Source organism: Marmota marmota, unplaced genomic scaffold (assembly GCF_001458135.2).
Source record: "Marmota marmota marmota unplaced genomic scaffold, marMar, whole genome shotgun sequence".
NCBI lineage: Eukaryota > Metazoa > Chordata > Mammalia > Rodentia > Sciuridae > Marmota > Marmota marmota.
The window spans coordinates 2,333,283-2,357,636 of record NW_026000057.1 but is presented as its reverse complement, the minus strand read 5'-3'; the positions used below and the strand labels follow the sequence as shown (position 1 = coordinate 2,357,636).

The 24,354-nt window shown below is 40.3% G+C and overlaps 2 long non-coding RNA genes across 6 annotated transcripts in view; one reads left to right on the top strand and one right to left on the bottom strand.

The window, feature by feature from the left end:
• The window catches only part of LOC125619750, a 37,676-nt gene that overhangs the window by 4,944 nt on the left and 8,378 nt on the right, over positions 1-24,354 (top strand). The window contains exons 2-4 of the long non-coding RNA XR_007351329.1: positions 11,235-11,242; positions 12,527-12,723; positions 16,901-16,905. This is a non-coding gene — a long non-coding RNA (uncharacterized LOC125619750). The remainder of the gene's footprint in view (positions 1-11,234; positions 11,243-12,526; positions 12,724-16,900; positions 16,906-24,354) is intronic.
• The window catches only part of LOC125619751, a 26,795-nt gene continuing 3,174 nt past the window's right edge, over positions 734-24,354 (bottom strand). The window contains exons 1-4 of one of the 5 annotated variants that reach the window (XR_007351330.1): positions 20,182-20,221; positions 12,514-12,749; positions 10,114-10,123; positions 734-744 (exon numbers count right to left, since the gene is read on the bottom strand). This is a non-coding gene — a long non-coding RNA (uncharacterized LOC125619751). Of the gene's footprint in view, positions 745-10,113; positions 10,124-11,308; positions 11,320-12,443; positions 12,472-12,513; positions 12,750-19,610; positions 19,622-20,181; positions 20,222-24,354 lie in introns of those variants that run through there. The other 4 variants (XR_007351333.1, XR_007351331.1, XR_007351334.1 and 1 more) reach the window with 4 other exon arrangements.

The window sequence follows — 24,354 nt, the reverse complement described above, 5'->3', positions numbered from 1 at the left end:
TCATGTTGGATTAGGGCCCAACCTAATGACTTCATCTTACCTTGATGGCATCCTATCTTGACTACCTCCAAATAAGGCCACATTCTGAGGTGTTGAAGGTTAGAATTTCAACACATCTTTCTTGAGGGGAACAATTAAATCCTCAAGATAGAAATCCAGATTGCAGACGCAGATGTAAGAGACCATACTGAGGAAACATGAAGTTAAAAGGAAACATGTTAAGGGGCAGGCACACAAGCCACTCTGGGAATTCAAACCAAGTTTCCCTAATTCTCCAAGGGTCAGGACGGAAGCTTTCATATGAGATCTGGGCTGCAGAAGAACAGGAAGAGGCAAGGACACTGCCTCCTGGAAGGGAATACCCTCTTTGATGGAGCTTCAGAATCTCCACCCTGTGGGGTGAACTCAGGGTCCACAGGAAGCCTATCTCACAGAAGAGTTTCAGAGTAATTGTGATATTGATATTAAGGGACCTTCCCAGCTGCCACCAGGAAACATTAACCTTAAATATAATCTTACATCATATTACAGTGACATCATTGAACTATGGAATAGGGAAGGGGACAGAGCTGATATCTTGAAGACAGAGAGTCGGAATATAATTAGGTTTTCTTCAATATTATCAAAGGTAGGGGGTGGTGATTCTAGATCTAGATCTAGTGTGGTTTATTCAGTACCTTTGTCAAGGTGTGCATTCCTTACCTCTGCTGAACCTGTGACTCTGGATGAACTGCTGATCTCTCCCTACGAGGCTCAGTTCTGGTCACCTGCCAAAGCAATTCTACCTTGAAGCAGGAATCTCTTCAACAGCTCCAGGCTCCCCTCAAACCAGTGAAGCATTATTATTTAACTTTATTTAATGTAATATTAGCTATATTATATTTATCCTCCATATAATATCCAAACTCTGACTCTTTGCTACAAATCTGAGTTTTCCATTGGTAGTTTGCTCATCTGAGGTACTTTTACCCTAATTATCGGGTCTTGTCTTCAATTTTTGAATTTATGTTCATGCACACTCACTGTTCATTCCTCTGGGAACTTCCCTTGACTTGAGAATGAAGATTGTCATCTTCTCATATTTGCTTGGTGGGTTGGCCCAGCTTAGGGATCAGCAGAGATTTTCCATGAAGGGCTAGATGGGCAATGTGTAAAACAACAAGCATCACTGTGTACCAATAAATCTCTATTTATAAAAATAGGCAACATGTTAGATTTGGTCCCAGGGCAATAATTTGCTGAAGCCCCAGTATAAATCACAACTTGTCTCTTTACCACCTCATTTTCCACTCTTATACTTCCACTTCCTTCATGTCCATCCCTTTTCTCTTATATTGCTAAAAGTAAAGCACCATGCCATAAAAGAAAACCCCAAGATGGAACACTAATCACCACTAGATATGCCAATAAAAATTAGTCTGTATGTTTGAGTAGCAACTCCAAGTTCAAATGTCGATGGGGGCTTCTTGGAAGAAAATTAGGGAGATTAAAATCCCAGATGGTTCATATTTTATTGGGTGTTAATTAGGTAGTTTCTGCTATTTCTTTTTTTAAGATATAAGACCTTCCTTGACACTCTGATACAATGTGGGTCTCAGTCATTATTAGTTGTTTTATCCAACGCTATTCCTTTCTTATTCCTTGCTTCTGGTCCCTAGTTTTTTTCGGCTATGGCAGCAGGATACACAGAGAAGATCCACTCCACCGCGCGACCAGCACGCTGGTTTCATTCAAGAGATTCGTAGCACAGAAGTTAACTAGTGGGATCGAAATAAACACACAGACTCAATTACCTTTTTCTATGACCAGGTCCCAGACGGCCCTCCCCTCTGGCTCTCACCTCGAACCACCCGGTGGGGCAGCAAGGCTTACTCAGGGCTAGCAGGAGAGAGAGAGGGAGCACGCCAGGGAGTGGCCTTTTATTGGAGAACAAGAAATTCAGGGAAAAATTCCATCCAATGAAGGTCGAGGGGGGCAGCATTCCATGGTCAGGGTCAGTGATTGGTCTCAGGGTCAGTGGTCAGTCACACCCCCCACCACAGGCTCTCGCACCTGGAGAGGGTGGGGATTAGCTCCGACACAGTTTGGCCAGAACGCCTCACACCCAATCAGGGAGGTGCCCAATCACGTGCGAGAATGGCTTCCCACAATCCACCCCTCCTGAGTGTAGGGAATGAAATTTGCCTGGAATTCATATTGGATTATATCTGGGACCTAGTTCTGGGAAACAGCTTCTGGGGGAAATCTCCTTGGAGCTTTTAGGAGAGAGCTTTTCTCCACCATAAGAAAGAGACTTGAGGAGAAACCAGCCCCTCTCTCCTTGCTATTGATTGTCACTATATGAGAACAATTTTCGCAAGCTTCTGTACTCATTCCCATCTTGGAACCCTGAGGGGAGATGTGATCAGCACTTTAATAGAAGGAAAGAATGGAAAAAGTGTTTGATTCTGGGATGCTGCCCCACCCTCTCATAGGTATGTAATATATGCCCCATATTAACATAAAAATTGGAAAAACACTGAACTCTGAAACACACCTGACTTCAAGCATAGTGGATAATGGATCCTGTACTGTATCATAATTCTTATCCTGCACTGGATGGTAAAATCTCATTTCTAGTGTGAATAGGCCTCTCATGCTCCAGGAAAACAAATGTTCCAGATACTAAAAAGGAGTCTTCCTCTGTCCAGTTCCTCCACAGAGTCTCTGCCTCACTGAGTTCAAGTCCACAAGTAAGAAGCAAAGGCTGGCTCCCAGGAGAATTCAGAGGAAGCTTCTCCTCTGGTTACACATGATTTTGTGAAGAACACCCATGCAGGGGTACAACTATCCTGAAGCTTCTTTCCTTCTTCAAGATACTGGGGATGTAGCCCATTGACAGAGTATTTGCATAACTTGATGAAACCACAAGTTCCATCCCCATCTCACACACACACACACACACACACACACACACAATACTGTGGTGGAATGTGGTGAAGTAATGTGAGGACAGAGATCAGTTCCCTTCTGTCTTGACCCCGTGTGCAATTGAAATATGCAGCAATAATGGCGATTTATCATTTCTTACGGGCACTTCTCATTTCATCCATTTTCCACATTTTGTAATTAAAAAAAAAGATCAGTACATTTGCTTGGCTGATAAAATCTGTTTTAATAAGGCATATGTGCTTTTGGGTGGCTTACAAGGAACCTCTAAGGGCAGTAAATTGCATCTTGGAAATGCAGGCTTTTTGGAAATGTGTCTGCCTCAGGACTCTAGGGGATTTAAATGCAGAGGGATTTGCAAGGTTTGCATTTTTCATTCATTAAGGCAGTGTTGCTGCCAAACTTCTCTTCCTGTTAGTCATACAGGGAGGAGAACTCAACACAACGGCCACTCGTAAATTACCATGTGGCTCAGAGCAGCCCAAGTGTAATACCAAGGGAAACGTGGATCTTGGCACAAGCCTTGTGAACAACTTGTGAGAACCCCAAATGTTTTGAAAACTCACGTTTACAGAGGAATGAAAGATTGAGCTTGTCTTTAAATTCAGCAGGCCAAGAATGATGCTTTTTCTTTATCTAAACCAGTGTGAGAAACCCAGAGTTAGCTAACTGTAAATATTCTATTTTTATACCATTTCTTTATTATAAACTAAAGGGTGCTTTATTATTGATTTGTGAGTCTTAGTTGTTTTTTTTTTTTAAATCCTTTTGAAGATTGGAAGAAAACTCTGTACTTTCTGACAGAAATTGACCACAAACACAAACACAATCATGTGTACAATTTCTGAAGGTTTGTGGGTTCTCCAAGGTGTATCCATAATTCTAAGGTAAGAATCCCGGCTTTTTATACTAAAAGCTCCTTGGTGGTAAAGATTATGTCTAATTGTTAGCTCTAATTATGTCTAATCTGCATGGCAGCCTCCGTTCTTCCTGCACACTCCACCACCTAGTCAGAAATTCTAGTTAGTATTTCTTGACACAATCTTTTGGTAATAAACTTACAGTATCTCCACTTCTTCTTCTCCCCCACTTTTTTTTTTTTGTACCAGGAATTTAACCCAGGGGCACTTAACCACTGAGCCACATCTCCAGCCCTTTTTATGTTTTATTTTGAGACAGGGTCTCCCTAAGTTGCTTAAGGCCTTGCTAAATTGCTGAGGTTGGCTTTGAACTTGGGATCCTCCACTGGGATCACAGGTGTGTGCCACCATGCCTAGCTTGTCCTTCCTTCTTTCCTTCCTTCCTTCCTTCCTTCCTTCCTTCCTTCCTTCCTTCCTTCCTTCCTTCCGCTTGCTGTTCTGGCTTTTATAGCCAGATGACAAAGGGAGACAAATACTTAGACTGGGAAATTTAGATGGGCACATGTGCTTGGTGGTGTTGGGGTATGCTGAAGAGGTGTCCAGCACAAACTAGCTAAAAAGAGACCTCTTTGTCTTTTCTGGGATCCAATTCATCCAGCAGGTGCCACTGGGAACTCCAGTTTAGAGAATTCATTCTCTTAGGCTGAGAGCACCAACCAGGACAGCTAAGGCCTCTGGACGCTGATCCCTGCTGCTCTTTTTCTTTTTGGTGCTGATGATTGAATCCAGGGCCCTGTATATGCTAAGTACACACTTCACCTCTGAACTATCCCCAGCCTCTCCTGGAGTTTCCAACTGGCCTTTCCCTGGGAAAACCAACAGGTCATAGGCGATGAGAGAACCCAGATTATTTAGTGAAAAAACCGAAGAAGGTTCTCTTCAGTGTTATACTTCCTAACTAGATCTTCAATAATAAAAATGGATTACTGAGATCACCCTGGAGTTTATGCCCTAACAAAGGGGACTACAAGAGAGTTACCTGGAGACATGGCTGGAGACATGGTTGGTAGGGTGCACCGGATGGTGGGAAAGGAAGAAGGAGGCTCTGTGGGAACATACTGTCTGGCAGTGTCCAGGACAAAAACTCAGGAGCCAAGGACAAGCTTTCCCTCAACACCACATCACCCTGGAGGAGGAGCCAAAGTCTCCTGGAAACGGCCCAGATGGATTTCTTGTCAGCAGTTCTGGGCACCCAAGAGTACTACTGTCCTGTGCACAGAAGGCTGAGTCGCTGACCTTTCCATGTGATGTGGAAGGAAACCCTCAGCAGCTGTACTTGGACAAGGCTGGGTAATGGGGAAATATCCGGATATTTAGTGCAAACTACTAAGTAACTTGGTAAAATTAAGATACCAAGGGTAACTGAGAAACATTTAAAAACAGTATAGAGAATTTTTCCTAAACCCACATTTTGACTGAGGTTTAAAAAAAAAAAAAAGCTATTCTATACCTTAACCAGGACATTAGATCCTGTTGTTGGAAGTCTCCAGATGTGATGAGTAACAAACTAATAATTTTTTGAGACTCGATATAAAGCCTTAATATAGAGATTGATCTACATGGCCCCCAAACAAGTCAGTATGGGAGTCAAATAACAAGTCCCGATTGTCCAAATTCTCGTCTCCTATTACTACTTTTTCTGCATGGTGCATGGTGAGCAATAGTCCATGCCCACTCTCATCCCTCTGGTTGGTTTTGCCATCTCTGGGCAGGATCACAATTCACTGAAGGGAAAGCACAAGAACCCAAGTCTGAAGATTATATTCAAAGTAGAACAGGAAGAATTTTGAAGAAGGTGAGACTTCAAAAATTACTCATTGTTCCCTTTTCCAAGGGAGAGAAAGGGGAATATTCTGGAATTAATAATCTCTTCTCTACCCTTCTACAATTTTCTTCTCACTTTCAATGAAAAACCTACCTAGTGAACATCTTGCTTAAATGCTGTGCTGGACCTCACTACAATTACAAGCACGGCCAAGCCATGGCTAGTCACGAGTCAGCCAGCCATGAGCCATGTGTGTGTGTGTGTGTGTGTGTGTGTGTGTGTGTGTGAGCCATGAGCATGAGCATGTGAGTGAACGGAACTGACGCTGCCTCTCTGGGCTGGAGACATATGTGTTCTTTTTGCTCTCTCAAAGCTAGACTCAACCCCCTGAGACCTGTCCCCCTCACTGGGGTGGAACTTTCTCAAGTTCCTCAATAAAAAAAGGGCTTCAGAACGTCCTCTCTCTCTTTTTTCTGCCTTCCTTGTGGGAGCTGGAGCAGAGGAGCCATTGCTGAAGAATCCCCAGAAAAAAGTATTTTCTCCATCTTGCTGTGGTGATTTTGTGCCAACCCCAAATCACCTGGAGTGACCCTGGATGACTTAGTCACGCGTCACGGCAATGACTCCTTTTCTGGTAGTAGTTCTAATGGGCAAAGATGACAAGCACAAAGCACACATCACCACAGCTCTAGGCGCATTAGAGGTAGCACTAGTACCAACTTGAGTGGCTCAAACAGGCAGAAATGTGACCTTGTTGGGAAGGACCAAGAAAGACACCTTGACACAATGGGATGGGAGGAGGGAAGAAGAGAAGTATTTTGGATTAGACAGAAGGGAATGAAGTGAAGGGACAGGGGCTGGGAACAGGAGCGACAGTAGAATGAATCCGACATCACTGTTCCAAGTTCATATGTGAATACGCCACCAGCGAAACTCCACATCACGTACAACCACCAGATTGGGAAGTTAACCTCCATGTATGTAGGTATGCCAAAATATGTTCTACTGTCATGTAGGACGAAAGAGAAAAAAATTAAAAATTTTTAAAAAAGATACCTTGAAGAAAATAATGTTTGAAATGGGCCTTAAGAAATGAATAACATGTAATTAGTGGGAGGGAGGTCGAGGGCTGGGTGAGCCCATGCCTGGAGGAGGAAGCAGCTTGAGTAGAGGCTCAGGGACAGAAGGGCCACTAGTGTGGTGCAGACACAGATAGGAGGCTAGTAGGACTGAAGTGACTGTAGGACATCTGGAGCAATAGTCTGCAATAGTCATCTCTTCTGACACCACTGGCATAGCCTGTCCCCCTATAGCAGATGCCCCTCAGGACAGTGAGTGAGCAGAATACAGATTAAATGATAAAGAGCAGAGGGAGAGTTTTAAAAGCCCTCCTAATTTCCCCCTCTTCTTGATATTCCCCCTTCCTTTTATTTCTAACTGTTGTAGGAAGCATGCTTGGGACTTCACCCTAATAAGGGAATCTCTATCCATTTTGCTTTGGAAAACATAGCCTTGGGTTTTTAAAGACACAATTTTTTTCCTTTAATAATAAATAAAGATCACTTTAATGTTTGCTTTGAAAATAAATATCAAGTTTAATGTTTCAGTTTCTCAAAATTGCACTGGTATACCTAGCTATGTGTATCCCAGTGCTAAAAAAGACAGGGTCTATCAGCTGTTCAACAATCCTATGCAATGTGTCATGTCTAAACAAAGAATGTTTAACTACATTTAAAAAATGAAAAGAACTTTATGGTATATACTATTTGATGACATATTTTAAGGGAAACTAGAAACTACACCATTCAATCCTTCTAGAATTTGGGGAAGTTGCATGGCTCCTTGAACTCTGTGGGTTTTCTTGGCATTATTCCACTTCTAGGCAGAAGATTACTCATGGCAATATTAAATCTCTTTCATTCAGAAGAAATCACAGTAGCAAGCCTCACCAACTCAAAACCTGGCAACGTTATTCAGATGTTGGTAAATTTTCATATTGGAGACATCAAGTCCCTGAGTGCCCTGTGACCAACTGGGGAATGAGGCTGAAAGATGATTGATAGAGTCTGGAAGGAATAAAGGTAGAAAAACCTCCTAGCTCATAAAATCTTCCACACAGTGTTTGAAATTCATTATAAGCTCTTTGAAAACATAGATACCTCTCAGAAAGTCTGAGACAGGGTGATTGCTAGTTCGAGGTCAGCCTTAGCAATTTCGTGAGGCCCTAAGCAATTTAGTGAAACCCTGTCTGAAACTAAAAAATAAAAAAAGGATGGGGACATGTCTCAGTGGTTAAGAATCCCAGGATTCAATCCTCAGTACCCACCCCCCAAACGACATCTCTTTGAATAGTTAAACCCACTTTTCATTAAATGGTACAAATTACGAAGATAACATTTTACTCTTTTCTCACAAATTGAGCCCAGGTAAATGGAAGCCCTGGAAGTTTTGCTAAAGGACTGGTGGCAAGAAGGGAAGTGTTAATTTTTAAGTAAGGGGTGTTTGCCTCAAATCCTGTAGTAACATGGACTTCTTGTACAGAGGAGAGGACACTTCCTCTCACAGTGCGAGGAACCATGTATGGTTTTTGTGACATTGGATGGGAGACCACATCAAGATTCCGAAAAACTCAGGAGTGGGAGGGAGGCTCTGAGAGAGGACTAGTGTAGGACCTGAGTAGAAAAAGAGGTATTGGAGATGAAGCTGGGGGCTGCAAGCCAGTGTCACCTGCTTCACAACGTTGCTCAAGGACCTGGTGCCTGGAATCACCCTTTGACATGGAGGAAAACCTGTGAACTACCTTTTCCCCACTCAATAAATAAATAAAATAAATCAACAAGTGTAGAGTTGGTTTGAGTTTCCCTCTTCCTGTATTAGAGAGATCTGGTGGAGAAGGTGGTTGGTTGCTTTGGAGTGAAACAGGCTCCTTGTTCTGTCACTAACGTGCTATGCGATGTTGGACACATGAATTAGCTTCCCTAACAACCCTTCATCCTCAGGCAGGGTTAGTGCAAAAACTAAATAAAACACTGTAGTTTTAATGAGCTCAGCAGAATACTTTCGATATGTACTTTACTTCTTTCCCAGAATGTCTCATTCCATTTTGGAGTTCTGGAAGGACAGTGCAGAGCAAGGCATTGGGGCCATTCTTGATGGAGTCCTCCAGGTCTCCTCGGCTGTGGCCCACACCTTCAGGACTCTACAGCTGACTCATTTGCTCAGGGGAACTGGGAGCAGAAGGAGAAATGGACTTTGATTTACTGCCAAGTAGAGCGGAGACTTTCCAGAGCTCTCCCAAACCCAAGGCGTTTCCCTGGAACTGGACCAGCCATGAATGGAAGAGGCTTGGCTTCTCTGGGTCTGGCTGGCCTCGGACTTTCCAAAGAACCCTGCCAGGGTCCTGACAGACGTGAGATACTGTTCTCTTTTCCCTCAAAACCATTTGTGTTCATCAGTCAAGGCATTTCAGAACAGGAATTCTTCACATAAGGGACATTTCCCACAAACATTCCAGCCTGTAACACATCTTCGAAGTGAAAAACATTTTGTGTTCCAAGCCGTAAAACATTCTAAATTCAAACTGTAAGCAGGGATGGTTTGTATGTGTTCCCTTAATTGAATGTCATTTGAGGTTAAAAAAAAAAAATCAATAGCTATCTCAGTAACCATCTAACGTATTATGAAATTAACTCCAGCCTCTCTAATTTGCATGGTTAAAATCACTTTCAGAAATCACAGTCTAAAGAAAAAAGATAATTGGGAATCACTGGTATCAATGTGTTGATTGGTTTTTTTGCGTGATTATCCAGGGTGGTCAAATATTACCTTTATGATATTTTTAAATTGATATATTCAATTCCTTTATGTAATGGTAACTATTTTTTGTAAAGTGCACTTCATCTGGCAAAACATGAGACTAAATCTCAGGTATGGCACATCTGAGCTTAATCCTACTCCTCCACAACAAGGAAGATTAATAACTGGGTCATCAAGATAGAAATGAGAGTATCTGGGGAAAGAGCATGGAGGTCAACATTTATTTCTACTGCTTGGAATATGCTTTGAAGGGGATTGCAACTTGTTTTTCTCTTTGGAATATTCTTTCCATTTTTTCTTTTCCTTCCCCATATGGCTGGTACAATGAGAAAGGCTCAAGTTATCCTGTCAATTGGAAGAGGCCCCTGGATCTTTGCAAGCCCTAAGAAGTCCTAAGAAAGACTCTGGCAAAAGGAGGTATTGGCTAGTTGTGCTTGTCCTGTGTAGAAGCCCTCTTTCTTGGAACCTGTCTCCTCCTTCTGGAGAGGGAGGACCCTGGGGATGAGTTTTGGAAATAACAGGAATTTTCAAAGTGCAGTCCAAAGACCAGGAGCACCAGAGAATTTGTAAGAATGCAAATTCTCAGGCTCCACTGTAGAAGGACTGAATCCAGTGCTCTGTGATTGGAGCCCAGCAGTCCAAGTTTTAACCCAACTGCAGGCTGAAGTTGGAGTGCCTAGGTACTACAATTGGGCTAATCTTTGAGGCTGAGGTCATTTTCTGTTTCTCCTGGGTATCCAATGCCTTCCTGTTGCTATTGCAATACTGAGAACTATTTTGAGTGTCTCTCAGAACTTTTTCCTCCAAGTTAAGTGGTCATTGTGCTATTTGTCCTAGCTTTTAAATAGTTCTGGTAAGCTGAGTAGAAGAGTGAAAGTTTTGAATGCTAAATGCAGTAGTGAAGTTTTCTGAGCACTGGATGTTCAGATTTCTCAGTGTTGTTACTCCAACATCTATTACCTATGAGGGGCTAAGGAGTATCAGATGAACTTATGAACAGTTCTTGGTTATGGATGTTGCTGCAGGAGGAAGATTTCAGGCTTGTAGGTGAGACAGACCTGGGCTCGAATCCAGGTTCTGGCACTTACTAGGCCAGTGGCCTTGAACAAGTTGACTAGCTTTAATCTTCTTAACTTGATAAAAGAATAATAATTTCTACTTTCTAAATTAAAGCTAATGAAATCAATGCTTAATGGTAACCTTTATTTATTTTTTTTGTTTTGTAAATTTATTTAAAAATTTTTTTAGTACATTATAGTTGTACTTATTAGTGAGGTTCCTTTTGACATATTTTTAAATGCATTTAACACAGTTTTCTCCCTTTGTAACTTTTATCATTGATATTAATAAAGACATAGAGCCAAAGAGCCAAACCTGGATCTGAAGTGCAATGTCTTTTCTGTTTGATTTGAATGAATCATAAACCTTTTTGTGGGGGTGTACTGGGGATTGAACCCAGGGATACTGGATCATTGAGACACATCCCCAGCCCTATTTTGAATTTTATTTAGAGACAGGGTCTCACTGAATTGCTTAGTGCTTCACTTTTGCTGAAGCTGGCTTTGAACTCACAATCCTCCTGTCTCAGCCTCCCGAGCCGCTGGGATTACAGGCATGCACCACCACACCCAGCTTGAATCATAAATCTTGATGTTGTTTCCCCACTATGATTTTGGCTCTGCAACATCATTTTGCCTGAGCTAATATTCTTATTGTTCTTTGGTCAACGGACACATGCATTGACAGAGGCTTGAAAGATGCTGGATGTGAAGAAAAAAATGAAGTATAACAGTCTCCATAGGTAGCTGACGCTGTGTAAGTCTGGATGATTGAATCAATTGTTTTAAATCATGCTTTTCAAGGGGAGAGTTTCTCCTTCCTTTCGATCTGCTGTTTGTTTTACTGGGAAGGGAGTGTCTTTCCAAAGGTGAGTGAGGTTGAAGTTTTGGCACCTACTGGCTGTATGGCCTAGAGCAAGTTGCCTAACCTCTGAGGCTCATTTTCATCATCTATAAAAATCAGCTAATGCCCAGCTTTCGGCTGAGTTGTAAGGTTAGAGATTCAAGTAACCTCAGTTAACTACCTTAACGGAGGAGCAATAGATAAATAGATAATCTAAAGAACATGAATTTCTCTTTGGCTTTGGAGGCTATGATGATATTCTCTTCTCTCTCTCTCTCTCTCTCTCTCTCTCTTTTTACCCCCTACAGTTTTGACTTTCTAATTCTTGGCTTAGGCCAAGACAAAAATTCCCCTGTGTTGCAGGAATTATTCCCCTAGATGAGGGGGACACACCTCTGGGGCAGGGATTTTGCCAAGGAGATAGATGTGTAAGCCTTTCGCATATAATTGACGATTGACTGAAATGTTAGTCAATGCCCAGGTACATGATGGGCAGAAAGTGCAGAGCAGACTGGGTGGGAAGTGAGTTGTGCTCAGGGAACAAGGTTGGCTGGGAGGGGACAGAGAGGACAGCCTCCCATGTTGAAGTGGCCAGCCCTCACAAAGGCACACAAATGACCACTCCAGAGACAACTTGGGTGGGGGAATGAAAAGGTCCACTGTAGCACCAACATTTTCTCATCTGCAAAACAGTGATAATAGCATATACTTCATATTACTGTCCTAAGAATCAAATAAGATAGCTGAATACAACCAGCTCAGAATAGCATACTTGATGAAGGGGTTCCTTGAAATCTTTTTTTTTTTTTTTAGTTACACATGACAGTACAATGATCTTGACATATCATACATTTGAATCAAATGGGGTATAATTTCTCATTTTTCTGAGTGTACAGGTTGCAGAATCACATTGATTATACAGTCACGTATATACATACAGCAATAATAATATCTATTTTATTCTGCTGCCCTTCCTATCCCTCCTCCCCTCCCATCACTTCTCTCTACCCAATCTAATGTGACACATTTCTTTTTTTTCCCCTCACATCGTCATGCATGTATTCTGTATAACGATGAGGGTCTCCTTCCATCTTCCGTGCAATTCCCCTTCTCCCTCCCTTTCCCTCCCACCTCTCTTCCCTATTTAGTGGCAATCTTCTTCTCATGCTCTTCCTTCCCTACCCTATTTTGAGAGCTTGTTTGGAGGTTCCAGCAGGGGAGCGCAGCTACTCGCATACCCTTGACCGAAGAACGGTCCTCCTCTATCGGGGAAGGTCGTCCTCTTCAACCGAGCGCGCAGCTTTGGGAGGGACGCACATGGAGCGGTGAGGGAGGAAGGGGACACCCCCCTAGCCAGCCAGATCAGCCGAATCAACCCTGGCGATCAATGGGGTGACAGATGTCGCAGCCAGATCGCCCTCACATCCCCCTACCCCATTTTGAGTCACCCCCCTTATATCAGAGAAGAAATTCGGCATTTAATTGAACTTGAATGCTTTTCATGACTCCCTGTCTCCATCTTCTTTCGCAGAAAAGCAACATTTTCAATCTGTAAAGTATAAATATCAATTATTTCCATCTGATATATTGTTATCACCTGCCATAAAGAAAATGTCTTGGTTTCTTGAGAAGAGCTAGCTAATTCTTTCTCTTCATACATGGAGGGTTGTTGTGGCCTGATCATTTCTTTCTTTTTTCATGAGAGAATTACAACTTGGTTCTGAGCTCAAACATGAACTCAGAGAGGCTCCTAAGGTTTTTCAGGGCAAAGAAAGGGTAGGATCTCTGTAAGCAGCATCAGAATGATTTTTTTTTGTCTCAAATTCTAAGTCAATTGCCTCATTTTCTTAAGAGTCTTGTTGAGTATAACATAATTTTTTTTTTCTTCCAGTACTGGGGTGCTTTGCCACTGAGCTATATCCCCACCCTTTTTTAATTTTTATTTTGAGACAGGGTCCCAATAAGTTGCCCAGGCTTGCTTTTGACTTGCAATCTCCTGTCTAGGCCTCTCAATTTGCTGGGATTACAGGTGTGCACCAATATGCCTGGCCAAAGAGTAACTTGAATTTGTTCTAGTTTTTATTTCCTTGATTTTTAAAATCAATTTCAATATTTCAACAGGTACCAAGTTACCTTTTTAAATCCTTTTATGTAATATAGGAATTTGGTGAAATGGTGGCATGGTGATGTGGAAATTATATATGCTTTTGAGTTCCATAGACTCAATAGAGTCTGTTGAATGCTAGCTGTGCAAGTTCAGACAAATTATTTAACTTCTCTGGGCTTTAATTTCCTTGTCTAAAAGAGGAGGCTAAGGATGTTTATTTTATAAGATTATTGTGTAGGTTAAGGGTAGTGTATTAAATGACTTTGTACAAAGGGAGAGTATTTAACAAATATAGCGATAATTGACTCACAACACTAGAAACTATAACATTTTGTCTGAAGGTTTAATAAAGGTTATGATCTTCATAATTCTTTGAAGCGCCGTTGCTATCTTTCTGTGGACAAGGAAAGGAGGCTCAGAGAAGATGGATAACATGCTGAAAGATATACAACTGAAAAATGGAAGAACCAGATTTCAGTCTTGGTCTTAAATTTAAGGCTTCTATTATGTCCCACCTGCCTCCTCATGATGAAAACCTAATTTGTAGTATTGTGGAGCCAACAGTTGAAAATTTAAAAAAAAAATGGTTTGCCTTTTCCTTACTGATCATCTTTTGTGTCATGGCATAAGTATTTATGCACATGTATTAGTTTTTCTGTTAGCCTATGCAAAAAAAAAAAAAAATTTTTTTTTTTACACCTGTCTCTATTCCCAAAATGCTTGAGGCAGTTCCCTGCTCCAGTTAATCTGTACGTGCCTTCAGTGACTAATTTGGAGGGATCAACCAGTTCACATGCTGATGTGACTTAAAAAGAAGGAGGGGCCAGGCATTTTATAATTTATCAAGAGACAAGCACTGACATATCAGAAAAATTGTATGCAAACAAAATGTCCTGTTTAAATAAATCAATTAATAAAATGTGCATGTTGCAACCGTTTCCAAGAAATGCTCTGCAAAATAATTAATGTGGTCCAAGAACCATAAAAAAAAAAAAAATTCTGCAAGGGTTCATCTGTTTGGTTTTCCATTTCACACCACATTGCTTCCCACCAAGCACCTCTGCACTTAATAAAGGCTTTAGGCTGAGCTGGATGCTGTGGTGCACACCTGTAATCCCAGGCACTCAGGAAGCTGAGGCAGGAGAATCACAAATTCTATGCCATCTTGGACAACTTGTTGAGACCCTGTCTCAAAATATAATAAAAAGAACTGGGTATGTAGCTCAGTGGCGTAGTGCTTGTTTACCATGCAAGAGGCCTGGCTTTAATACCTAGTCCCTCAAAAAAAAAAAAAAAAATCTGAAAAGGCTTTAAGTTATAAATGATTCAGCATAAACAATTATAGAGAGGCTTCTGATCCATTTTGTACTATACAGACTTGCCCACTTTAAGAGACAGGGTAGGCTCAGGACTTAATTAGTGGTGAATAACATGAATCAGATAGACTCAACACAGCCAACAATTCCGTGCCAGTGTGTGGGAAATTTAGACTGACAACTAAGTCCTAGTGGATGTACTTTTAGAGCTAACCAACCTCTGGAATAATTTAGGGACCCAAGGGTGGTCTGAGAGATAAGTTTCCACCAAGGTAGGAAGCAGTGGTGACATGGGTCTCCTGCTTGGGACTCAGGAGGTTATCATTTTCTTCTTGCAGTATTGCAACTGCTTTTAGGCTGGGTGCTATTGTGTAAGTCTATTAACTGTTTGTGCCCAGCTGTGTTCATGTAGAGCAATGTTTCTCAACTGGGGCTATTTTATAGTATTTCTCTAGAGGGAGGTATTTTTGCCCCTCAAAGGGTATTTGGAAACATTTTTGTTTTGTTTTGTTAAGGTGCCCAGTTTATTTAGCTTAAAGCAATTATTAAGTACAGAGCTTCTTGGTGAGCAGGATGCAGTAGGACATGGAGCCTACAGGAAGACAACCAAACAGATGGACACTTTCAGATTTTGTTCTCGGGTGAGCCCTTGGACTACATTAATTTTTTTGCAGAGCATTTCTTGGAAATAGTTGCAACACGTACATTTTGTTCATTGATTTATTTAAACAGAACATTTCATTTGTATGCTATTTTTCTTGATATGACAGTGCTTGTTTCTTGATAAATTATAAAATAATGCCTGTCCCTCTCTCTTCTTTTTTGTCTATGCGGGTAGAAAACAGGGATATTGCTAAACATCCTACATTACACAGGATGGTTCTTATGACAAAAAAATTATCCGGTTCTGCTGGGAACGGTGGCACACACCTATAATCCCAGCAGCTCGGAAACTGAGGAAGAAGGATCACAAGTTTGAGGACAACTTGGACAACTTAGCAACACCTTGTCTCAAAATAAAGGAAATTTTAAAAATAAAATAAAAAAGACTGGAGATATAGCACAGTGGTAGATCACTCTGAAGTCAATCCCCAGTTAAAAAAAAAAAAAAAGAAAATTATCCAGTTCAAAATATCAATGCTGCTGAGGTTGAGAAACCCTGGTTGAAAGAGAATGGAATGAACCAACCCCCTCAAATGGAATGTTAGACAATATTAGTTTTGCAAAATACTTTGAGATACTTGGATAAAAGTTGCTGTGTAACTTTTTGAAAAAAGAATAAAAATCGTGTTGCTACAAGTCCCCACGTCTCAGTGAAGTTGGATGTGTCTGACTCAGCTTCTTCCCATATTTTAAAAGGTTATCTTTGCTCTCATTGGGGTTTGTCTTATTTTAAATCTTGCTTTTCCTCCTAAAGTTGTTGGAATTTTAAAGGTGTGCTCCTGTACCACTTAGTTATCTAAGTCAATTCTGGAATATTATTAAGAACCTTAGATGTTTTTAAACTGGTCTTGGTTCTGGACTAAAGGGTACTTATTTTCTTCTTGAGGTTAGGGAACCAGGGAAGGCTTTTAATGGCAAACCCACTGATGGCTGATCTGACAGCTCACTCCCATGTGACAAAGGGTTAAGTTATTAAGAGTGACCAGGGTTTTTCTCTGACTCTTCTCTTCCTTTTGCTCCTGGATAATTCTCTTCAGTAGCCCCTTGGAATCACACAGAGAATGACAAAGAAGGGAAAAGATAATTTCCAAAGTAGACACTCTCAAGAATCATATTTATTTTTTCTGGAACCATCTAGGAAAAAAAACAAAAAACCAACCACACAGACTAGACGGTTTTAAACCAAGCCTGCTTCTGATTTAAGTCATTTCCTTTCAGTTAGCCTGTCAAAATTCAACTGCATTGTATCTAGTGGGTCTGAAAACCAGATTGGTGCAAGATGTAGTTTAGGAATTCCTTTGACCTTGGCAGATGCTAGAAAATATTAAATGTGTTGGAAATCTGAGAGGTCAGGAAAATGAAGAAAGAGAGTTTATTTTCATGGACCATGAGTTGTGTACTTAGGTTTCTGGGAATATTTTCCCTATGAAAAGATGATTTGACTAAGACTGAAGATTGGGAAAGAAAAACTAAACCATTGAAGATCAGGTATAGACATAGAATTTCTACCTATGAAAATTTATTTTGGACAGACACCTCTATCTCATTATCTATGGAAGAGCATTCTTCTAGTCGGCTAATGATGCTTTACATTAGTTCGACGGACTCCTTAGTGAGTGGTAAAAATCATAAAAGCATGGCATGCTAGAAGGCGCAACTGGAAGGATCTCCAAGGAGCTGCTCTGAGTGTTAGAAGCAGAAGCTAGAGAAACAGGTTACCCACAGGCACTGTGCTCAGTCTTAACTTTGATGTTTCTGGGACAGACATTTCTCTAGAGTTTTCTTCCTTCCACTGTTTGAAAGGGATTATGGGAAGGCAGTTGGCTCATGGTGACGACATTAGTATTATGAATAATGCTTGGGGGCTAGGCCTAGGATGCTGGGAACTGACTGTTGGATTCCCAGAACATTTTACATAATGATGGCTGGGTTGCCAGGTCAGCAGAGTGACTGTCAAGAGAAAACGCAGGAAGCAGAAATCCACTGGAAGTAGATGCTAGAAACTAGATATTTAAACAGCATTTTGCAATAGTGTGTTTATTTTGTTTGCAGTGTGGTGTGGTCCTGTTTACTTTACCATAATTTGTTTATTCTTTATTCACAGAAGCATATAGCTCGAAAAATATTCATTTGCTGCTTCTTAAGTGCTACTATCTCTGGGCTTCTTGTGGTTGCTATAATCAGTCATGGCAGAAATCCATGACATACCAACAAACCAGCAATCACATCTATATTTTTATTTAGATTTTTCTTTTCCATGATGTTAAGTGGAGGGGTGGAACTAAGTTAAAGAAAAATATAACATGGCCTGAGTGCTAGAAAAGTAAGATGGCAAAGAGATTTCTCATGCAGACTTGAGGGAGATTTCCCATGCAGAAAGCAGGGAGGTTTTTTTTAGAAGAACAAAGAGATCTTCTGGAGTATCAATTGTACCTAGAGTGGGGGAAAAAGGCCTGTTAAACCTGGGATGATTTTTTTTAATGATATTTTAAAAATCACCACCATCAAATTAGGAAGCAAGGTGGTAAAGAGCAGAAGTTGGCAAACTTTAAAGGATCAAATAGTGTTCTAGGTTTGCAGACCATTTGGTCTTTGTAGCAACTACTCAATTCTCATGTAGTATGAAAGCAGCCAGAGATTGCACCAATGGGTTGTGTTCCAATGAAACTTTATTTATGGACACTGCAATTTGAATGCCTTGGAAGTTTCACATTCACAAAATAGAATTCTTCTTTTTATTGACTATTTAAATAAAGTAAAAACCATTCTTAGCTTACAGATCATAAGGTGTAATGGTAGATTTGGCATGCAAACTACAGTTTGCTGGCCCCTGGTACAGACGAAATCACCATGATTTTGGAATCATGACAGACTTGTGTTCAAAATCTGGCCCCACCCAGATTTTGGCTGGGGGCAAATTTCTTTGCCAAGCTTCACTTCACATGTATGGAAAATGAGGATTCTAAAATCTCCCATTCGTGGTTATTATGGGGATTAAACAAGATACTGTCAATGAAGTGACTAGTTCAATGTCGATTCTCCCTTAAAAAAAATGGTAACAAGATAATGAAAACTATTTTATTAACTACATGTACTAAATTTCAGTGTTACTCACATTCACCGTGGGAACATGCTATCATTCATTTTGTTGAAGGTAACATAAAATCACATTTTCTTAGGTCTACCACTAGTTTTATTCCATGAGGATTTGCTCATTCAAATGCATTTCTATAATCTCTTGCTAGAGTCCATAGATCCAGACTTAAAATGATCCTTTCCCATGTGAACAGATCAATTAACACTCAAAACATGTTTTTCCTGAACCTTCTTACATTGCTCCAGGGAGAAGCTTGTCAGGTTCAAATTGCAATTTATACCTGGGAGTTGCTGTGTTCCTGGTTGGCCCTTCTCATCAGAGCTGGCAGGACAAGAAAGAATCTTTGGTTTCATTTCAGGGCTTTATATCTGGGACAGAGCAAGAGACCATCATAAGAACTGTGTCTCGTGGCTTTGGCTAGATAATGGAAATGAGCACCCAGAAGAAAACTTTGTTCTGAAAAAGTGTCCACATCTAACCCTTCAAGGTATCAGCATTTCTCTAAGCCTATAATTTATGAGCATAGTCTTCCAGGGGTGTGTCCAGCCTCAAAATCTTGCTCACTTGAACCCAGATGTTTAGTTGAACTTCCCCTTTAAAAGAAATACCTCTGTTTCTCTATCACTTATTTTGATCGTGCCAAAATTAATATTTATGTGTGCTGAGGACTTAACCCAGGGGTGCTTTACTACTGAGCTACATCCCCAGCTTTGTAATTTTTTATTTTGATACAGGGTCTCACTAAGTTGCTTAGAATCTTGGTAAGTTGCTGAGGCTGGCCTTGAACTTTGCAATCCTCCTGTCTCAGCCTCCTGGGTTGTTGAGATTACAGGCATGTACCACTGTATGTGGCACCAAATTAACGTTTGAAGATAAGTTTGACCCATGGACCAGGACTAGGGTAAGGTCAGTGAGGCATTTACTTTGGATGCAAAATTTAAGAGATGACAAGCAAATGAACAACTCAGTCATCAAAATAAATGGTATGGTAATTAAATATCTTAAAATCAAAGTCAATGCAAGAAAATACAAAATGACCAGAATTTCAAAGTTTTAAGTCAAGACAGGATCAATAACAGTTCTGGCCAAGCCACACCAGATCCAAGACAATAGAAAATTTAGCAATACTGATCCAATAGATCTTATTTAGACTTCTTCATAATTATTTCTCCCTTGGAAGCCACACCTAAAATTATTGCTGTAATCAAAAACATGGACTTAGTCAGCGACTTAGTGAGATCCTGTCTCAAAATAAAACATTTTTATAAAAGGGATGGGGATGAGGCTCAGCAGTAAAGCACCCCTGGGTTTAATCCCTAGTACAAACAAACATGAAAACAAGCCAACAGGGCTGGAGTTGTGGCTCAGTGGTAAAGTGCTTGCGTAGCACGTGCGAGGCCTTGGGTTCGATCCTCAGCACCACATAAAAATAAATAAATAAAATAAAGGTATTGTGTCCAAGTAACTTAAAAAAAAAATTTAACAAACGAAAAATCATTGACTTATAAATCAAGTTGGTTCTTTCTCTCTCTTCATTTACTTTCTCTCCACATACTCTTCTTTGACTGTTCTGTTCTCTCCTCTTTCTCCTGATATTTGCTCACATTTCTTTCTGCAACTGACAGCTTTGACCCATTTACTCTTCCTCAGATTTTGCAAGGAAAAACGATCAAAGAGCTCTTTTATTTACAGTAACTGAGTGGTTTCCTATAAGTCAATGCAAACTCTGAGGTCTCTCCCTGGCGGTGGTTTATGTCCTCTTGGCTTGAAGCCCGAGTGGTGACCTCTAACGATTCTCATGATCTCCTGACTGTGGACGTCTCCAATCTTCTCTATATGAAAGCTGATAAACCACAATAAGGTCACGTTACTTCCCTTTAGTCTCTCAGTGGTAATCTTAAGAGTAGGTGCTGGTGAACGCAGCGGGCCACTCCTCTGTGACTCCTGACGGTTACCAGCACATAATCTTTGGAGAGGAGGGTTTGAAGACCAAATGTTTGAAGTAAGCACCCTGGGATCTGCAGGGCTATTAATGTGGCAGCACCTGGCATTTATAATCTGAACAAAAGCTCCCTTCCTTTTTCTTAATCCTTATCCCAGATGGGAGCATGGCTCAGTACCAAGAAAGTCTTTAGTTTTTCTTCCCAGGGAAAGCTAAGCCAGAAGCACAGAATGCCACAGGGAAGTGACCATGGGACTAGGGGTCAGAGCTTTCATGTAGTTCATGCAGTATCTCAAGAACCATGGGGACATAACCTCTGATGAATAATTTTTAAAGGCAAGCAATTATATTAACATTGATTCGATCAAACTCTTGTGATTCCATAGCAGATAATCAGGAAGAATCATGGTGTGGGAGAACTTTTATTACTTTTCAAGTGTTTAAAATTGTGTTTGGCTTCTTGGTTGTCAGACTGTATATGTGTTATAGTTCCTTTAGTGCAGAACTGAAGCTCTAAAACAGTAAAATAAACATGTCACATGTTTATTCACATATTGTCCAAACACACATCAAGTGTTTTTGTGGTTGGTTTGAAGCTTTGATTTTGGTTTTCTGTATTTGTTTTTCTTTTAAGAAACAATGTGAATATCCTGTGCTGGGATACGATGGGAGTTGGGGGAGGTAGCTTTTTCCAGATGATGGGAGAAACCCAAGTTAGTTCTTTCAGGCTTGGAAAACTTCCTGCATTAAATGGAATTAGAGAAGCATTTGAACAAGACCAAAAAAAAAAAAAAATGAATGCTCTCTGAGAAGATGAGGGGGGGAAGTCTTTTTCAGGACAGATTGAAAACTACCAGCTTGCATAAGGCAGATTGACCATCTAGATCATCAGAAGCCCTGGGGTGGGGCCCAGTGTATCTGACAAGCTCTGAAAGTGATTCCCAGGCACACTTGACCTTGAGAACCACGATGCTCTCTGAGAAGATGAGGGGGGGAAGTCTTTTTCAGACAGATGAAAACTACCAGCTTGCTAAGGCAGATTGACCATCTAGATCAGTGGTTCTCAAGGTCAAGTGTGCCTGGGAATCACTTTCAGAGCTTGTCAGATACACTGGGCCCCACCCCAGGGCTTCTGATTTGGTAGATCAAGATAAAACTTGAACATTTACATTTTTAACAAAATCCTTGGAGATGCTGCTGCTGATCCAGAGAACCACTGATTTTTTTTTTTTAATTGGGATAGGGAGCGGGAGCATAGGAGGAACTCTAGATAGGGCAGAGGGGTGGGAGGGGAAGGAGGGGGCATGGGGTTATTAATGATGGTGAAATGTGATGATCATTATTATCCAAAGTACAGGTATGAAGACACAATTGGTGTGAGTATACTATGTATACAACCAGAGATATGAAAAACTGGGCTCTATATGTGTAATAAGAATTGTAATGCATTCTGCTATCATCTATAAATAAAAAAATTTCCAACATTTTAATGAAAAATTTTAAACATATAGAAAAGTAGTAAGATTTTATAATGAGCATTTGTTTAAAACTACCAGCTAGATTCTAGTTCGTTTTTCCATTATAGTAATGACTTCCCTCAAGTTGTACCCTTCAACACATTTTAAGGGTACAGTATAGTATTGTTAACTGGAGACGTGATGTTGTCCAGTGGATCTCTAGAATATTCATCTTGCGTAACTGAAACTTTCTGTAACTCCCCATTCCTCAGGCCCCACACCCTTGGTTGTCACCAATCTACTTCCTGATGCTGAGGTGACTATTTTAGGTATCCCATGTAAGTGGAATCCTGCTGTATTTGTCTTTTTGTGATTGGCTTATGTCACTTAGCACAGTGTTCTCAAGGTTCATTCCTGTCGTTGAACATTGCAGATTTCCTTCTTTTTTTAAAAGGCCAAGTATTATTTCATGGTACAGACCTCTCGCATTTTCTTTATCCATTCATCTGTTCATGGACATGTAGTTTGTTTCTGCATCTTGTCTATGATGAATAAGAATGACATAAATGTGGCAGTATGAATATCGTTTCAAGATGCTGATTTTAATTCTTTGGGAGATTATACTCAGAAGTGGGGTGACTGGAACACGGGATAATTCTCTATTTAAATTTTTTAAGGTGCCTCTCTATATTGTTTTCCACTGTGGTTGCCCCATTTAACATCCTGCCAGCTGTGTACAAGGGTTCCAATTTATGCATATTCTCACCCACACTTCTTATCTTTTGTTTTTTGATAATGGCCATCCCATTTGGGCGTGGGTTGATGGCCCTTGGTGGTTTTGATTTGCATTTCCCGATAATGTTGAGCATCTTTGTTGGCTATTTGTATGTCTCCTTTGGGGACATGCCTATTCCAGATTTTGCCAATTTTTTAATAAGTTTTTTTTGTTTGTTTGTTTTTATACTATTGAGTTATAGGATTTCCTCATGTATTTAGGACACTAAGCCCTTATCAGGTATATGGTTTGCAAATGTTTTTTCCAAAACTTGTATTTTCATTCAGTTAATCATTTCCTTTGCTGTGTAGAAGTGGTTTAGTCTGATAAAAATCTCATTTGCCTAGTTTTTGCTTTTGCAGTCTGTTGGAGCTATATTGAAGAAATCAATGTCATGGAGCTTCCTCCCTGTTTTTTTTTCTTAGAGTTTTATAATTTTAGGTCATGTGTTTGTGTCATTAATCCATTTGGGGGTGATTTTTGTGTGTGGTGTAGGAAAAGGCTCCCAATTCATTCTTCTGCCCCTAGTCAACCTCGTGTTCCCAACAGCATTTGTTTAAGAAACCATCTTTTCCCATTTCTGTGTTCTTGCTCACAGGTCAATTGATTATATATCTCTGAGTTTATTTCTGGGTCTTCTATTCTGCCCTATTGTTCTATATGTTTTTCTGTATGCCGGTACCCTAATGTTTTAATTACTGTACCTTTGTATGTAATATACTTTGAAATCAGAGAGTGTTAGATCTCCAGCTTTGTTTTTCTTTTTCAAGATTGTTTTAGCTTTGGGGGGTCTTTTGTAACTTATGAATTCTAGGATTTGTTTTTTTTCTATTTCTGTGAAAAAATGCCATTGGGATATTGATAGAGATTCTTTTGAATCTGTAGGGTGCTTTGAATAGTGTGGGCATTTTTTAAGTCTTCTAGCTTGTGTACATGGAAGGTCCACTTGTTTTTGTCTTTAATTTCTTTTATTAATGTCTTATAGTTTTCAGTGTATAAATCTTTTGCCTCCTTTGTTAAATTTAGTTGTAAATATTTTATTCCTTCTGAGGTGATTATAAATGGGATTCTTTTTTAAATTTTCTTTCTTGAATAGGGTATTATTATGTATAGCAACACAGCTGATTCTTGTGTGTTGATTTTGTGTCCTGCAATTTTATCAAATTTAGTTATTAGTTCTAACATCTTCTAAAGAACCTTTAGGGTTTTTAAGTTTTTGTGGGTTTTTGGGTATTGGGAGTCGACCCTAGGGCACTTTAATGAGGCCTAGCCTCATTAAGTTGCTGAGGCTAGCCTCGAACTTGTGATCCTCCTGTCTCAGCCTCCTGAGTCACTGGGATTACTGGAATGTGTCACAGTTCTTGGCGTCTTTAGGGTTTTATACATGTAAGTTGTTATGTGATGCACACTTCAGGTATAATTTATTAGGAATTATTATTATTATTTGGGTATTTATTAAGACACTTAAATTCTACCAATATTCTTTTTTTTTTAACATCCTCATTCCACTTTATTTTATTGTTTTCCTCCACATTTTTTATGTGCACAAAATATAGCAATATAATTTGGCCAGTATCACTCCCCAGAACTTCCTGCCTCTGTCCCCTCCTCCCACTCCGGGTCCCTTTCCTCTACTGATCTCCCTTGCTTTCAATGACCCCCCCCC